We start from the raw sequence: 17,492 nt of genomic DNA on the forward strand, positions 1-17,492 counted from the left end.
ATATGCCAGCTGTGAACTTGAGCCATATCATCATGGGTGAAATGAAGTCATTGCTATTCACCACCACAGGTTGTTCTTTGAGCAGTTTCTGTCCCCCTATCTCTCTGTTACACATGCACACACTGCACAGCTCACCTGAATGAGTCACCTCATTCTTTTGCTTCTCCACTTCCTGTTTTATTCACAATTGACATGTTCCACTCAATTATTTTATACATTCGGGTGTCCCTGCCTTTCCATTTATTTCCCTGTGTTTTTCCACATCACATTAGCTTATTATTCTAATTCTTAATTTGGAACAATATAAAAATGAACTTTAGGCAAACCAGTTCAAAATGCACTAAAACCTGATGTGGGCTGCATTGAATATTTGCAGCTGTGTTCACAGCTATAAGCACTTAGGGGGCTTTCCTATTTAAACATCTTTGATCAGGCATGAAATCTGCTAACCTCCCTGTCTATCTGCCTTTATTGCATCTGTTAACACTATAGAAGAGCCATGTTAATCTATGGTAGCCAAAACGCGGTCAGTTGGCAGCAGCATTTTTTTCTATCTATGCAAATTTTATTAATTTAGTATTAGTTAGAAAAGCCTCCTAATTTAAAGAATCTGCTGTGGTTCAATGTCCAATGGTACTGTCCAAATTATGTTAGGCTAAACAATTGTCTAAGCCTTTGATTTTTCTGCCTCTGCCTCCTTGGATATCACCTGCCAATGGCAAAACATCTAACAGTCATTGCAGTAGTACAGGAATGGATGGCTGAGTTTCTGTGTTCTTTCTTTAGATAAATAATGCTTATATATCGAGAATTGACCATGTTCATTAAAAGAAAGTGACATAGGCATAGTTAGACAAAAGAACAAATATCAACTCCATATCAACTCCTTCCATTTCTGGTCCATATGAATCTCAAATTTCAGATTTGAATGAAATTTTTCACTGCTGGTGAAGGAAGTTGATCTCACTTACTCTTTTAGTGGAAGAGCTGAGGGAAGCTAGAGTTTACCCCAGTGCAGCCAAGAGTGAGGTTAACTCCAAATTGAAGCCAGGCCTTAGATAGATATAGATATATTTCTACTGAAATAAAAGATTTCTTAAAGCAAATTGTTCTCTTCCTCAATTTCCAGGACTTCCCCAACTTCTTGGAGATTCCCGCCAAAAACTTCTGGGGTTGAGGGAAACCCTGCCTCTCTATTTGGATTTCTGTGCTCATTTTTTTCTCCAAAGAAACATACTGATTTTTCTATTAGAGGGAGGCACAATAAACATTTAATCCTGGATCTTACGTTCATGGCAGAACAATCTTTCATTGTGGGTATATGGATTATGACAATCAGTCTGCAGTATGGCATGGAGGATTCATTGACAACAGTTGTCATTTTGAATTGGCATTCACTACATGAAATGACATTTCCCTATTCAAGCATCAACCAGATACAAGAATAAGCCAGTTTCCTAAACCTCTAATAACATCATTGTGAAATCATAAGATTCCAATGATGGAACTACACTGTCTGATAAGCTCTGAGGACTACAGCTCTAAGTGCTGAAAACATTTGAGGATGAACTTTTGCTTCTGATGGCTAGGGTAAGAATGTGAATAATCAAGGGCATGAATAACCACAGGAATTATATCTGCAATCTGTTGAGCGGCAATGATTACCAACCCAATCTTTTCTATAGTTTAGACTTACTGGCATCTCTCTGTGCTAAAAATTCTTTTTCATAGACAAATTTGGGAAGAAACACCTGCCATTCTAAATTAGTTGTGCTGATACAATGCATCCCTCTCACAAGTTCAGAGATGACACAGATCTGAAGTAGGATGCACACATATCAATTTTTTATTAAATGTATTATTGTATTGTATAACAAAGAAAATCACTTTCTAACTTGCAGTGTCTCTATCCTGACTACAGTTTCTATGGGCTGTTTTATTTTGTAGACCCATTTAGTTATCCCTATTCTGACTTCTATTTTCCTATTTTTCTGTAGCTTTCGAAATTTTAACTATCTGTCGTTTATATTTTACTTTTTATCTGTAACTCTGTAATACCCTTAACCTATTGATTTCTATATTGGTTTTAGCTGGGCTCATCTTAGACATTACTACCAACTGTTCCTAATGCCTTTACTAATGAATTGGTCTCTGCTGTCATTTGACTTATCCAGAGAAGACTAATATGAGATTGGAACTGCTGCTATGTTTGATTGATCTTGCCACTGGTATCGTCTAAATCTGATGCTTGCTTCATGAAATTCTTAGAGTCTTCTCTGACTCTGTAATGACAGTCCTTTCAGTGTTGATCTCTTGGTCCCTTGGTACATCTGAATCATTCTGGTTTGACCCTTTCTTTGGCCCACTTCCTTCTGTCTTAATTTGCAACTGAACTTCTTACAAGGCGTCTCTCACCATTATTCTTGACCCTGCTGTTAAATCTGTTGACCCGTGTTGTCTCTTTCTCTTTTTATTTGGTATTGTTGCCAGAGAGGCTGGTTTCTAATGGTATGGTTGTTGTTGCCTCTGAAAGATTGTGGTTACAGAACTATCAGCTCAGCTTTTAGGCTCTTCAACTAAGACTCCATAGTTTTCTTCATCCTAGCACCCTGGTACTCTAAAGTGGAGGACAGTAATAACTTTCTCTTCCTTTTCTTCTTCTTTCTTGATCCCTTTTCTAGAGATACAGCCATCACTGCTAGGTTTGGCTACTCTTTGGCAATTGCAGAACTCATCTTATTTAGTTTTGTCTTGAAAGCTACTATTTCTCCTTTCCCCAGCTTTGAGATGGACTTTCTGCAGCCACATTCCTCTGGAATCCCCTCTCTGCCAAGGCCTTTGTCTCCTCTTCTCTGCTACAAAACAATTCTCCAACAGCCCTAGGAAATCCAAATGCATACACTACATGTTGTGTGTGAGGAGACTTGTTTTTGCTAGAGTGGTTTTAAAGGAAATTACTCTCCTTTCTTCTTCCTGAGCATTCAGAAGAAGAAAAAAAGGAAGGTGAAACAGCTTACTACTTTCATAGCCAATGTCTCATAATCCCACTTTAGTATATTACTCCTGGTTTACTTTTACTCCCATTATTGCACAAGAACAATTAGAGCTTTTTTAAAATAATAAATCTTGTTGATACTTTCATAATTTAAAACAAATGTACATGGCACCATCAATAGGCCATAGATACTAGGAGAAGTCTGGATCATCCACAAAAATTAGGATGCACATGTGCCTATGGATTGTAGAGGATGCTATTCTATAATCAGTAGTTAAAAAAATAAGTTATATCTGTCAGCCAGTCAGATCTGGAGATGGAATGATTTTTCTGTTCAGTGCAGGCCGCCAATGTCCTGAACTCACCCTAAAGACAAGGGTCTGTTCAGGCATTTCTTATCTCCAGATAATTATTATTAGGTGGAGAGAAGCAAGAACAAATACAGTATATTGACATTACTTCCCCCACTTTGGTTGTCCCAATGTTTCTCCATGATAGTTAGCCACAGTTACCACACTACCCATTGTTGTCCTCCTACTCATGGAAATTGATAATTGGTACAGCTATGCATGGAAACAGGATTGTCATTTTATCTCCCTATGAGAAAGATTGTATTGCTATTTTGAATGAAGATCTTTTCCAAATTGGGTTGGAAAATATTGATTGATCCAACTAAAACACACTAATTTCTTCTGTGGTATTCCCTAATTATCTAACAGATTTTACTCTCCCCCTTTCTGTGTGTGTGTGTGTGTGTGTGTACATATCCATATATACATGCATATTAAAATTCTATACATAAATAGAAAAGCACATACACATATATTGAAACATAAACCTGAAACACAAAACTCTTTTTACTGAGAAATTGGGTGATATATTGATCTTTGTAGTAAAGATTTGAATCTGCATTTGAGTGGAGATATTTGTTCTCTCTATGTATTGTTCTGCTGTTCTCCTAGCATTAACACCCATTCTCTTTTCTCAGGATTGTGGGAATATGAATCTTTTGACACCTGGTTAAAACCTTTTTGATCTTTCCTACTTCACACAGACTACCAAAGTAGGCATTTAATGATGCCGTCTTTTGTAATTATCCTGAAAGGAACTATTTAATTTGAATTTCTAACGAAGAGTTTGTCTGAATAAATGTGAGGAAATAGGAGCATTTTATCACATTACTTTCCAGAGGAATTAAGCAACTTCAGATACATGACAGAAATGTCAGAATTTAACCTTCATGAATTTAAACTGCCTGATCCCTATTAATTTCAATCCGTTCTGTCTCCAGTGTATTAAAGAAATGGAAAAAGTCAAAGGATTTGAAAACAGATTATTAAAAGTTTGGGGGTTTATTCTTTTGTAAAACATGAATAATTAAGAATAATTATAATTAAGGATCAACAAAGATTTATAATTTGTGTCTGATATTTAGAGAGAATAATTTTTCTCACCTTTCATAATTATCACATGGTGTTCATCCATGGAAACTGATAATAGATTTAGAACAATATATTGCTTCGCCAAATGTTTTTAATCATGTGTCTTATTGTCACAAAGTGTGGTAATTTCAGATGTAGTGTGGCAATGAGTATTAGCAAAAACAACGATGCAGAATAGGATTAGAGGCAGAGAGTTGGCTACTATAGGTCAATCTGTCTCCTCCAGAGATGTTGGTCCTATAAGTCCCAGAGTCCTCAACCAATACTACTAAAGCATATTTCAGACAGCAGATAAGCCGAAATGGGATTGCAAATGATCCTCTGTGGTATTCTGTTCCTTTTCACAAATCATCTGCTTAAAGACCGTTTCCTTTCTAAGCACATAGAAATGAAACTGAACTAGGAGAAGAAATAAAGATAAAAATTCCCTTTAGTCATATTTAACATCTGATGATTTCATGGGTATCCATGTAATTTTATTGGTAACAATGTGGAAATTGTTTGCAATTGTCTTTTCCTGCCTATGTTTTCATTTCTCCAAACCAAGTTTATCCTATGGCTCTGATATTTCCTGGTGGTCTCCATGTTCTAATGAAGTCAGACCCTGTTTAACTTTTTGAAATCAGTCAAGGTCTGCTAGAGGTTGCCAAACAAGGCTGAGGGAAGGCTGCAGACCAATTATATAATCTTATACCTAAAGATAGCTGTGATTTTTCATAGTTGTGTGGAGTCCACATACTTCTAAACTCTCAAAGCCATAATATGAACAGGTTATGTCATTTTCCTATACCATTTTCCTATACCAAATCTTTTTGGTCAAAATCCACCACCCACTGTCTGAGAAATCAGTGGGTGTGTGCTGTAATCTCCATTCACACACCCACACTCATCAGTCATTTGTTAAGACTGCAATAAACATCTCCCTGAAGACTCATTAGCAGCTGAAGATATTTCCATATGTTTCTCCAACCACAAGATAACATAAAGGGAAGCACATACATGGGAAATAAATCAGAAGCCTTCATTTATTGCAACTATCACATAGTGGTAATTGGAATACATCCTTCTTGTTTTTTCTGGAGGCAATAACTAAAAAGGAGTTGCTTCTGAAGAATGCTTCATAGACATTGTGATTCATAGACATTGCTGGAGTCTTCTCTCCAGTTATGACAATGACTCGAGTTTAGCAACTAGGCTAACCTAATGTTATGTCATCAAAATAAATTTAGGGATAAAAAACTGATGCCAGACAGGAAGGCTTGCCTGGGACACCCAGAAGCCATCTCAGACTTTGAACTGTATTATAGTAAAACTTTAAATGCTATGCAATTGTTTTTAGCTTTAGGGGAAAATGGAATTAATTACAAACGTATAAAATCATTTTCAGAGCCTTGAAAGTAAGGTTGGTCCAGTGTAGCTCAGAATTTTTCAATACTGAGTTACTATAAATTAATAATGCAAGAGGAAAGGTGCCTGATCCAATGTACTGTTCATATTTAGAGAGTCCAATCCATAGGTAGACATCTAATTTAAGCATAATCCTACTTTTTCAGCTAATGAAATACATATAGGGATAACTTACTTGGGGAACATGTGCCATTATTATCCTAAAAAAATTGGAGAAGGATTATAGATGATAAGGATGAGGATGAGATAGATAGATAGATAGATAGATAGATAGATAGATAGATAGATAGATAGAGAGATAGAGAGATAGATAGAGAGATAGAGAGATAGATAGATATAAATAGATGAGAGAGAAGAGAGAGAAAATCAGTAGATTCAGCTTTTGGTTTCCATGCTGGAGGTTTATATTTAAAAAAAGATCTCAAAGGTTTAGTTGAATTAAGATTTTATTATTTATTCTGGGTAACATGTAGACTGACTTATGGATTAAATACATAGAGTTCAAAAAATCTGGATGACCACAAATAATAGTAAATGACTGACTGTATTCTGTATCTCTGTGTTTCTTTGTAGTGATCATTGGGGCTTTTGCACCAAGATAAGGCAACCCTATTATTTACCCTGTCCTGAAGGCATTGCCTTCATTTTTCTTCACATTTTTCTTCACTGGATACTTGCATCTTTATTATCTATCAAAAGGGTCACAAAAAAGGAGTTTTCCAAAGCAAAAATGCAGTATGGCACCGGGTGTTAGAACCAGAATTTCTAGACCTCAGCAACTTTAAGCTATGTGGACTTCAGTTCCCAGAATTCCCTAGGCACCTGGGAGAATAGCTTAAAGTTGCTGAGGTTGAGAATATTGCATTAGAGTTTTAAAAGCAAAAGAATTCCTATGGAAATAAAATAGAGCCACGTACTAAGATAAACTTCCTGTTACTGATTTCAGGCTTCTTCATAAAAGTATGGCTTTTATTTTGGCACAGCAATGTCTGAACAACTTTATAAAATGCTTTAAGTTGTTAGAAGGGAAATGATCTAATAATTCTTATCATTATGTCAGAGTCTCCTGGTCTGTTGACTTTCTAAAAGCATTGTGCCCTTACATTTGCATTGAATATTTCAAACAGAGAAAGCTTGAGATAAGTATTAAAAATAAAATTGCCATCTTAACCTATATTGCAGTCTGACCCAATTTCTAAATTGAAGGAAACAATGAGAAGGAAGTTAACATATATAATCTGCAAACTAATTAGTAGGAAATATATTGGCATCGTAATTACTGTACTATAATACCATTGGGCTTCATGTATCAGGACAATTCCACAGAGTGATAGACAATGCAAAAGAAAGAAGCAACAATTTCTGCTATCTCCATATCAGTAAATAAACATCCATTATGAGCCTAGAATTTGAATATTTTAAAAATCTGTCAGACAAATTTAAAGTGCTGAATTTGAAAACAAAGAAAAGGAAGCATTTGGTATTGAATGTTTTGCTTTAATGCTCTAATGTATTTTTTATTCTTTTCATTTGTTTTATTCAGCCAGACAAACAATACTGGTGGTGGTGGGTATAAACTAGCACTTTTGTGGCCTAAATAATCTACTCAGAGAACGATGGACAGGAAGCAATGAGTCATGAGCATCCTTTGTAGATTATTTTTACTTTGTATTTTATAACCAATTATTGGATCCCACCTCCCTATTTTCTGACTGGTGAAACTGATTCTGAATAGTGAAGAGGAGGAAGAGGAAGAGCCAGCAAGGTCAAAGAAAATGTAGGAAAAATAGCAAGAGTTACCTGAGGGAAGAGGTTTGCCCTAGGAAAAACAGATTAAGGGCTATATGGCAAGCAGCTTCTGTGTTTTAGTTATTGAAAATGAACTAAGACTGTTTCTAAAAAATGAACAATGATGTCTTTGCTTTATAGTTTAATTTTACACACCAATTATATATCAGCAAATAAAACTCCTTGAGTTTTATTAGCAGTGGCATATTTCCTGTTAATTACCAAAAATGCTAGGAAATATCTAGTAAAATTATGGCTTGATTTATTCAGTTTCCACATTTAATGTATGGTTAAAGTGTGACACATCTTTCTTTCAAATGTATTAATGTTTTAAAAATTATATTTGATACTCTATAAACCACACAATTTATGAAATTCTTCAAAGAAAGAATGATAAGATTGGGGTACAAATATTTTTAGGTGATGGAAAACAAGTCAGAACAAGACTCTATCAACCTCCAGATATTGCCGAACAACAGTTCTGAACAATTCCAGTTCACATAGTCAATGTGGAAGAAGGCTGAAAATTATAATTTAGTAACATTTCGAGGTCCCAGATTCACTATTTCTGTTTTAAATGTATCTTTATCACATTCTCCAGCTTTAGCTTTAAATCTGGTTGTATATAAAAATTAAGGTATCCCTGGTCACTTGATATATTTCAGTCATTCTCTAACTGAACAGAACCTGACACAATGCTTGTGTGATACAAAATTAAACACATTTTTTGCAAATTTGTTTGAATACCTGCTGTTTATGTACAGTTATTTACCAAAAAAATCTTCTGTTTATTTCAGAAATCAAGATACAATCAATCAAGGTGCCAAAACTTTTGGATGTAACTATACATTAATTAGGCCTTAATTTCATTTATTAGCTCCAGTAGCTTGTCTCAAGTTTTGAGCTTATTTGACACATTATATCATTTAGAAGTATATTGACAATGAAAGACAACTGTTGCAGTGAATCAAGGAGATCCAATAATGTCTCCAGACATAATCCTTTTCTAGATCATTATATTAAACTATATTTATTGATTCATCAAGGTATAATTTTGCTTTGGTGAGGATATGATATATGGTGAATGGTTAATTTTTATCACACTTAATTATAAAGGCAGAGGGCAATAATATGGGAAGTTTAGAAGCTCTCTCTCTTCAAATTTAATGTAAGCAGTAAAAAAGAATTTGGAGAAAACTATAACCCCCATTATAACTTTAATCTCTATGAAGTAATGCTTTTTCCCCTTGCATATGGCCACAATAGGAGGATTCCAAGGGAATGAGAACAAAAGGCTATTCATAACTATTACCTATGCCAGAGATTTTATTCCAAATTGAATAATGATTTGTTGATACTCAACAGATACATTAAATATGGAATAATGCATAATCTTAATCTTTACCTAAAATGAAGAAGTTATCTTCCTGAATGTTTATTATGGCTGCTGCTATCCACTTTGTTCTGTATTAGCATTCGCAGAGAAACCCGCACCCGTATTGGCCCGCTTGAACTGAAGCCCGATTGGCTGACTGTCGGGCCGTGATTGGAGCGCCACGAATCTCCCGCGATTGGCCGAGCCGATCGCGGGAAATTGCGCCTGCCATTGGTGTCACCGAGTTACCGCCGCAGTATAAAGCCGCCGGGCTTTACACAGTTACTTTGTCCATAACTAGAGCTGAATAAAAAGAGCTGAATGTTCACTGCGCCCGCCTTTTGTGACCCGATCCCGGATCCAACACTGGCGACTCTAAGGTGGGATCGCGAGGCGAGGACCAACTAGCACGCGTGGCACCGGTGACCCGTGATCTACAAGAGATGGCCAGTACCGCACCACCCGCCCTTTCACCCAGCGATCAAGACTGGGAATCCTATATTGATCGATTCCAGATGTTTCTGGAATGCAGCAATCTCAAGGACGCCAACGGCCAGAGGAAGCGGGCAGTATTCTTAACGCACTGCGGGCCGCAGTGTTTAAAATGGCCAAGGCACTCGCAAGGCCCACAGACGTTAAGGAGATGGATTGGGCTGATCTCGAGCCCATCCTGCGCCGCCATTACGCCCCACCGTGCCGATCCTCATCCGCAGGTATGACTTCTACCGCCGACCAACGCCAAGGCGAGTCCATCAGCGATTTTGTGGCCCAGCTGCGAACATGGGCGGACCGTGAGTTCCCCTAACTGGACCAAGCGATCCGGGACCGACTCGCCCTCGACTCGAGATTCCGCGCTGCAGAGCCGACTGATGGCCAAGGGCAACATCTCCTCGCCGATGCCTCGCCGAGGCCACCGCAGCCGAGGCCACCCGCCAGTCCGCAGCCCGGATGAGACAAACCAACGCGCCGGAACGGCCATCCACCGATGAGGCATCCCCAGCCGCCGCTGGCCCCGAGACACCAGCCAGCGGAAACGATCGCACACCATGGCGATACCTCGAATCCCCGCCAGACACCGAGGATGAGGACGAAGAGATCCATCGCCGTTGCAGACCGAACGTGATCGCCGAGACCACCGGAGTCGCAAGTCGGGTTCCGTGCGCTGGTGCGGCGGCGATCACCCCGCTCCGAATGCCGCTTCTCGACGCCATTTGCAGGCATTGCGAGAAGCGGGACACATCGCCAAGGTGTGCCGGAACAAGAAGAGCATAGCCCGCGCCGCCGAGGCGACAGCCCACGCCGACGAGACGGCACCCCACCCAGGCACCGAGACCGACCCGCGGAGAGCCGGTGGAGCCGCCGACAACCGGAGCCGGATTTACTCAGCGAGGCACAGCGGCGCCAAGAAACCCATCAGACGGTCGCCATCGCCACTCATCAACCACCGACGCCCGGAAGGTGCACGTGGCCCTGAGCATCGAGGACAGGCTCCTGCGAGATGGAGGTGGACTCCGGTCCTTCCTCTCAATGGTATCATGGCGCACAATCAAGCGCCTGGTCCCACCATCCGCCGCAACGAGCTGGACGACCAGAAGCTAATCCTGAAAGACTATCAGGGAAATCGCATCCCTGTAGTTGGCATCGGGCACTTCAAGGTAACATTCAAGAACCACACTGACATCCTGTCCGCCACGTATAGTGGACCGACCGCCCCAGCCTGCTCGGCCTACAATGGTTTGCCCCGCCGGCATCGGCAACCGCATCCACCGCACGGACACGACCGACTGGGAAGCGACCTCGTGGAGGGACTTCCAGGAAGTCTTCGACAACTCGCTAGGCAAGTACCGTGGGCCCCTATATCGCTCAACCTTAACCCCAACGTCGCGCCCATCCGCTTTAAGCCCCGGCGAGTGCCTTTGCGCTCAAACCAAAATTGACGAGCAACTAGACAAGCTCGTCCAAGCAGGGGGTGCTTGAACCCATCGACCATGCCCGCTGGGGAGACGCCCATAGTCACCCCCATCAAGCCCGACGGCTCTATTAGAATATGCGGGGACTATAAGGCCACCCTTAATCACGCGCGCTACAACAAAGCGCCTACCCTGGCCCCAGTGGTGCAGCACCTCCTGCATTCACTGGGGAGGCCGGGTCTTCGCAAACTCGACTTGGCACAAGCCTACCAGCAACTGCCGGCGACGCGGAGACCGCAGAAGCGCAAACGATTGTCACACACCGGGGGTTTTTGCTGCAACCGACTCCAGTTCGGAGTCAGCGCCGCCCGGGATCTTCCAAAGCCTCATGGAGAGGCTCCTCCAGGGCATCAAAGGGGTGGTTCCATACTTTGACGACGTGCTGATCGCAGCCGCCGACAGAGAACAATTGGAGATCCGTTTAAGGGCGGTACTTAACAAATTCCAAAACGCCGCCTTAAAGTCAAAAGGGACAAATGCCAACTACACACCGAGAGGGTCGAATTCCTGGGCTACCTTCTGGACCGGCACGAATACACCCGACCGGGAAGAAACTCAGGGCCATCAAGGAAGCCCCACACCAACCAACAAGGCGGAGCTTCAAGCATTTCTGGGGTTACTTAACTTTTACAATGTTTTCCTACCCCAGAAGGCGATCGTGGCGGAACCCCTACACCTCTACTCGATAAGGCGGCCACCTGACCTGGGGAAAGCGGGAAGAGACTGCGCTCCAGCGAACCAAGGACTTACTAACATCAGACGCGGTTTTAATTCAATACAGCGAAACCCTCCCGCTTTCAGTGACATGCGACGCCTCACCCTTCGGTATAGGAGCAGTCCTCAGCCACACCCTACCTGACGGGACGGAAGCACCCATCGCTTTCTTCTCCCGGACACTAGCAAAACCGGAAAGAAACTACAGTCAGCTAGACAAAGAGGCCCTCGCCATCGCCGCTGGAATTAAAAGATTCCACGAATACCTTTACGGCAGGAACTTCTCAATCATAACGGACCACAAGCCCCTGCTCGGAATACTCGCAGGGAACAAGGCCACCCCAAACATCCTATCGCCCGGATGACAAGGTGGTCCGAATTCCTTGCAGCATACTCCTACGAACTCTCACACCGACCCGGTAAGGCAATCCTACACGCGGACGCACTGCCGGGCACCACTACCGGACGATGACGACCCAGCACCCACAACGACGACTCTGCAGATCGAGACCATGCCATGCTCAGCTCTTAACCGCGCCAGACATTGCCCATGAAACAAATAAAGACAACGGCTGGCGATACTGAGCTGGGTAGAGCGGGATGGCCAGAAGATGAAGGCAACGAATATTTTAAACCCTTCAGAAACCGCCAAACTGAGCTGTTCTCACAAAAGGGCTGCATTCTCTGGGGTGACCGTAGTCATACCGGAAGCACTGCGAGACAGAGTGTTGACATTGCTGCACGAGGGACACCCGGGATCGTCAAGATGAAAGCCCTGGCCAGAGCTACGCTTGGTGGCCAGGGATGGACAAACAAATAGAAACTTGGGTCGCCGGTGCAGAAAGTGCCAAGAGTCAAGAGCCAACCCCCGCCGCCCAATCCGGGAGTGGGAAACCCCGAGAGGACCATGGTCGCGGTTGCACATAGACTTCGCTGGACCAACCAAGGGGTATACATTCCTCATCACGTCAGACGCTACTCCAACTGGTTGGAAGTAAGCACCATGAGAACAACAACAACGGAGGCGGTCATCGACAAACTCAACAAACTCTTCGCAACGCACGGGTTACCGGACGCCATAGTGTCGGACAACGGGCCCCAGTTCACGCAATACCGCTTTGAGAAGTACCTGGCCGAGCGGGCATCAGACACGCCCTAACCTCGACGGCTCATCCGGCGGCGAATGGTAGGGCGGAACGAATGGTCCAATACACAAAAAGGCCATTCAGAAAATCGAAACCGCGACATCCAAGAAAAAATAAACAAACTACTGTTCATTCAACACATCACGCCGAGCACAACAACGAACAAGAGCCCGGCAGAACTACTGATGGGGAGGAAACTACGATCCCCATTAGACCGCTTCACACCCACCTACAACCCAGAAAGACCCCTGGACTCTTCCAGCCGGTACCGGTCATTCAACATCGGGATGCCGCTTCCACGCAAAAAACTTCACGGAGACCCTCTCTGGGTGCCCGCACAAATAACGAGGTAACGGGACCCCGATCATACAGGCTACAACCACAGACGGAAGAAGCTGGAAGCTGCACATCGACCAGCTACGGTCCAGACTAGCCTACAACACCCCAGCGACCCAGCGACAACCACTGCCCAAGAGAGGAGAGAGGGAAGGGAAGCCTCAACCACCAACCTAGAAGCCAACAATAGACCAGAACCAACCGGGACACACACCCCAGCGCAAGCTGGACACCACCCACCTAATGACAGCAACGACCAAACAAAACCAACTAGACTTACCTACAGACCTCGACGCGTCCGCAGACGGTTCTTCACCTGAGAGGTACAGCCAGGCCAGCTCCACCAACCCGAAAGACCGAGCGAGAGCAGCCAGGGCCACAACTCGACCGACCCAGGAGACCCGGACGGGGTTGCGGCGCCAGGCCTGGCCCACCTCACCAGGCGGTTCCATCAGCGGAGTGGAGAGCGACGCGGAGCCCGTCCGAACCGCCAGCGACCTCACACAGACTGAACCGCGCAAGTCAACTAGGCAAACCCGTAGCCCGCCTCACCTGCGCGACTACGCCACAACACAGCGCCAGACGAAACCATGAGGGGAGGGGTGTTCTGTATTAGCATTCGCAGAGAAACCCGCACCCGATTGGCCCGCCTGAACTGAAGCCCGATTGGCTGACTGCCGGGCCGTGATTGGAGCGCCATTTAATCTCCCGCGATTGGCCGAGCCGATCGCGGAAATTCAAGCGCTGCCATTGGTCACCGAGCCACGCCGGCAGTATAAAGCCAAGCGGTTTACACAGTTACTTTGTCCATAACTAGAGCTGAATAAAAAGAGCTGAATGTTCACTTGCGTCTCGCCTCTTTTGTGACCCGATCCCGGATCCAACACACTTTAAACCTACTATCTGTAGTTCTTAGTTATCACAGTTGGGAGCAGCAATTTGGTTATTAAGCAAGTCACTAAGTGAAACCAGAACTGTCCTTATGAACTTCAGTTTTCCTTTGTTTTACAGATCTACAAAGTTCCTAAATAAGGGCTTTCTTCACGAAGTTACTTTTTATCACCATTGTACTGTAGGTAGTTCCTCCACTTACAACCACAGTTGGACTGAAACAACCACAGTCTTGATTGTTGAATTGAAGCAGCAAGTTAAATGAGATACCATGTGACCGCTTTGCTCAAGAGTTGCAATCCTGCTGTTCTAGTTGTAGTCATTCAGCAGGCTAATAGAGGGCCTGGACCCTCTCCACACCCTTCTGGGGAGAATGATCACAAGAACCCTGCTGTTAGTATTTTTGCCAGATTTAAGGTCTTCTTCAGGATGTGGAAGGATTTGCCCTCCCTGCATGGAGGGGAAGGGACATCTCTTGATGTGCTAGAGAAATGGACCTCAAATTCACTATCCCCTTTACTTGCAACTTTTCCTTCTGGCTTTCCCTATTGACTTTCTGAGAAAGCTGGCAGAGAAAATTGCAAATGGCCAAGAAATCATAAATTCTGCCAGGGTATGGAAACTTATGAGCACAACTGTAACTGTGAAAACTTGCTATATGAGGCAATCACTAAGTAAGGACTACCTATAATGAAAATTATGCTTGGGTTGTTCAAACTTTTCAAAGTACTGCTTTTATAGAAACTCCAAGTGGCACTGAGACCTTAAGTACTGCATTCCTGCTTCATACATTTATTTAAAATAACAGCACATATTTCTGAATAAGCACTTTTAAAGGTTTGATTCACTTATTTAATCATATAAAACAGATTTTATAATCAACATTTATTATTTTGTTTTACTATTCTATTTTATTTGTTATTTTTATTTGTTCATCAGTTCTCCTTCTGAATGCCAGACTCCAGAGAGATATTTAATATCTGTCATTTTTTTCTGTCTCATTTTGTTTTTTTCAGTCTGACAACTGACGAGCAGGGGGTGTTATTTTCTTCAGGGATCCAATGACTATATGCTGCCCTCTGATCCTTAGCCTCAGGTGAAGGAAAAACAGAAGTGAAAAAAATAATCTATATCATGCTTGGAATGTCCATTCCCCATTGAGGAAGTTCCCATGACTCAAAAAAAGAAAAGAAAAGAGGAAGAGAAACTTTGAGGCTATAACTTGTTTTTCCAGTTCTAGAAGCAACGGGGACAAAGACTCATCACCTACACCTGTAAAAACAAAATAAAAAAGTGTCAATCGTGGATTTTTAGTCAATTCAAACATTGATTCTAATTCATGCTTTCATAATATCATGATTTAGGAACTGAATGCTAGAAGAATAACTATTTTTCTAGGAAGAAATATTTAAATAAAATGTCCTACAGCAGGGAAAGAACCAGTTTAGTGTAGTCATTAAGGCATCAAGCTAGAATATAGGATACTATGAGTTCAAGTCTTACCTTAGGCACAAAGCCAATTTAGTGACTTTGTTCCAGTCACTCTCACTCAGCTTAAAGAAACAGGTAATGGTAAACCATTTTGGAAAAACCTTGCCCAGGAAACTGCAGTCACCAGGAGTCAAAACGAACCCAAAGGCATGTATGCGTGTGTGCGTTACACACACATACACACACACACATGGATAGCCCAGGGATAGGGAAATTGCAGGTCTCCAGATGTTTTTGGAATCCAATACTCAACCTTAGGTACATGAATACTAATCAAAATGAGATTTTAATTTTTTTAAGTAGCCAGCTTGCTTAATAGTTTTGGGAAATGCTGTAGAGATACTATAACGTGACTTAATTATATCATTTGACAAAATATGACATCACATTCTGATTAGCAAACTAGTGAAGGTGGATTTACAACTGATTTATAAGCCGTATCAATGATTTTTCATCAATGTTCCTTAAACTAAATCAGATTGTCAAGTACATCCTCACAGGCTTTGGTCCTAATTCTAGTACTGTTAACATTTTCAGGTATAGTTTCATTGATAAGGTGAATAGCCAGAATTCTAATCAGATATGCCCATGACTTCAAACTGAAAGATTTTCAATTTTCTAGCAAATGCTTAAGAAAATAAAACAAAAATTTAAAAAACTTATTCAACCAGAGGCAAACTTACATAAAAGAATGTAGTGTAAATAGAGGGAATTACAAAATCTCTCACTGAGTAAAGTGAAATTTCATCCATAGTTACAGGATTGGGGATATTTGGTAAGGCTTGGCAGTGCTTCAGAAATACTGTGGAAAAAGTATTGTGCAATTGCACCAAAAAAGGAAGACTTCACCCTCACTTGTCAGTATCCTTTAAGTGATGTAGAAAAACAAGGTGGCAGCTTTTTCTCTCTTTCAGCTGCAAGCTCCAGTCTCTAATTTCAAAGACTATTTCGACACTGGAATTCAAAAACGACCATTGAAACCCATGTGGTTTTAAAGCCCTTGCTCATTAGTTGAAGCAATTACAAATTTCTGTAGACACTAAAACTGTTTGTCTCTTAACAAGAATGTCTAAAATAACAGTAATTAAGTTCTGGTGAGAACAGGTTAAATTACTCTGAATCTGCTGATAGGCAACATGTCAAAGATTTTGAACTCTGAAAGGGGAATAAAAATAGGCAGGATTAATAGACTTGTCCATGGAGTTTCTTACCCAGAAATAATTTTTTATGAATATTCCTTATAATGCTGAATCAGATCAATTTTGGGGGGAAAATGTGTGGTTTTGTTTTCATTAAAACCTGAGTACCAATTCCAAATAGGGGTATTGTACCTTTTAGAATTTTATTTTCATTCACTATGCAGACCCAGTCCATTGCTGGATTGGTTTCTCAAAAGTAGTTCAAAATAGCCTTTTATTACTGTCAAGACAAACATGGTCTCTGAAGTGGAAAGATGAAAAGAGCAGGTTTTTACCAGATGTTGTACTGTTTGTTGTCTTTCTTTGAATTCTGTATCAAGAAATTATCAGATCCAGAAACTGTTTAAACATTTGTTTAGTTAAGATCAGGATCAGAAATAAAGCAGCAGTCCATTTAGTTTCTAAATGTTACATGTTACTTTTTCTTGTTTTATTTGGAGATACTTAGTGGGAAATGTTTCTCTACTGTAATTTCCAGTATGACCTTTCCAGAAATCCAAATACAATTAGATATTTCTCCTTTTTGCAGTATTTCCCCACCTCTCATTTTTTTTCCGTTTCATTTTGAAAATGTGTTGCTGTTTTATTATGCAATGGAGTTTTTTTGCATTTCAAATTGAAATCATATGAAGGACTGCTTCCATTACATTCTCAGATCCCATCTTGAATGCTTTCCTGTTCTGAGAATGGCAAGATTAAGAGATACTGGAAAAGGTGCAAAGAATCATAATTCAGATCA

General features: G+C 41.6%; 1 long non-coding RNA gene across 1 annotated transcript in view; it reads left to right on the forward strand.

The window, feature by feature from the left end:
• LOC148125807 (uncharacterized) overlaps positions 1 to 17,238 on the forward strand; it is an 81,402-nt gene extending 64,164 nt beyond the window's left edge. The window contains exon 3 of the long non-coding RNA XR_015743494.1: positions 15,080 to 17,238. This is a non-coding gene — a long non-coding RNA (uncharacterized LOC148125807). The remainder of the gene's footprint in view (positions 1 to 15,079) is intronic.
• Positions 17,239 to 17,492: the final 254 nt, after the last annotated feature.

The sequence above is a fragment of the Pseudonaja textilis genome, chromosome 4 (genome assembly GCF_049901715.1).
Source record: "Pseudonaja textilis isolate UNSWEBS1 chromosome 4, rPseTex1.2, whole genome shotgun sequence".
In the NCBI taxonomy this organism is placed as follows: domain Eukaryota; kingdom Metazoa; phylum Chordata; class Lepidosauria; order Squamata; family Elapidae; genus Pseudonaja; species Pseudonaja textilis.